This window comes from Lactuca saligna, chromosome 3 (assembly GCF_052625555.1).
Source record: "Lactuca saligna cultivar CGN05327 chromosome 3, ASM5262555v1, whole genome shotgun sequence".
NCBI lineage: Eukaryota > Viridiplantae > Streptophyta > Magnoliopsida > Asterales > Asteraceae > Lactuca > Lactuca saligna.
The window spans coordinates 156,840,774-156,842,238 of record NC_136419.1 but is presented as its reverse complement, the minus strand read 5'-3'; the positions used below and the strand labels follow the sequence as shown (position 1 = coordinate 156,842,238).

The 1,465-nt window shown below is 31.7% G+C and overlaps 1 pseudogene; it reads right to left on the bottom strand.

Annotated features, from left to right (window-relative positions):
* Positions 1-677: 677 nt before the first annotated feature.
* Positions 678-1,234, bottom strand: LOC145036090 (vacuolar protein sorting-associated protein 60.1 pseudogene; annotated as a pseudogene).
* Between the last annotated feature and the right edge of the window lie 231 nt (positions 1,235-1,465).

Below are 1,465 nucleotides of genomic sequence, written 5' to 3'. Positions count from 1 at the left end.
CTGATGCAGTTATTGCATTCACTGAACCTGTAAAAGACACACCTATAAAAAGATAAGGTCTCCCTCCTAAAACCCCTTTACCCAAAGATCAAGAACCTGTAAAAGATATTCCTATTCCTAGTATTTAAAACCAGAACCTCTACTCAATCCTCCAGGATTACGCATAACCTAGTAACACAAAACCAAAAAACTTATCTTTTTATGATTTTCCCAAAATACCCTTTAATTAATTAACTAATTAATGATGTTAAATTCGGAAGCTAACCTTGCAGAAAGGGATATTACCACAGATGATGCTTAAGCATGCTGCTCGACTAGGTAAAACTTTTTTGAATCAATAGTGTTAAAAATCATATACCCAATTCTTTTTTTTTTTTCATTTCTAATGCTAGATGTATGAGAAACAGAAGAGTTCACTGTTTTAGCAATTTGGGTATCTGAAATTCTTGAAGTTTGTTGTGATTTCAATCTAGATTCTTGTAATGAGGTCATATGATTTATTCTTTCATGTTTTTCTTCTCTTCTATCTGTTCTTGAAGTATCTAAATGCACTTCTTGTTTTTCATTTCTGATGTTAGATTGCATATGTGAAACATAAGAGTTCTCAATTTTAGCAATTTGGGTATCTGAAATTCTTGAAATTTGTTGTGATTTTACTCTAGATTCTTGTAATGAGTTCATTTGATTGATGGTTTCACTGGCACTGCATGTCCACTTGGAGCTAAAGGCATATTAAGTTCTGCATCCAGATCAGGTTCATTATCAGGTTGAATATATGAAGGTACCCCTTCACCTTCAGTTTCTTGACCCATGTCTGCCTCCAAAGCATCAAGTTCTTAAACATTTCCATGAAGTGAAGTTAACATTTAAAAAAAGAAAAATAATAATAATGAATTTGTGCTTACCACCCATAAGATCATCTTCATCAATATCATCTGGCACACTAAACTTCTACCAAGAGATTCTTGTATCTCACTGCTTATATCCATCATGTCCATCATTTCATCTTGAAAATTCTAAACATAAAAACAAGATTAAATGATCTGTAATTACAAAGTATCAAAAGAAAGATATACATAATATTTATACTAACATCAATGTCTTGTATCTTCACAGTTTTCATCATTCCTTTCAACTCTTTGTTTGATCCCGTTTGTAGCAAATGCTTGATATCTGTAAGAAGCTGAGGTAAAACTATGCTTCTCTTCCCAAAGATGAGGTCAACAAGCATCATAACTTTTATTCTGATCTTCTCAGGTATTATGCCATGAATGATAATCTTTTACCTAGAATATTAATAGTAGTATATAATTCCTTTACATTTTGAAAAAAATAAAGTATGGTTAATTTAATTTATCATCTAATTCAAGTATTTGAATTTTGATGTGATATGCTGCAGGGAGGATATAAGCATGACAGTTAGGCTTGTGGTAAGCTACAATGGACTTAAAATCAGTACATATAG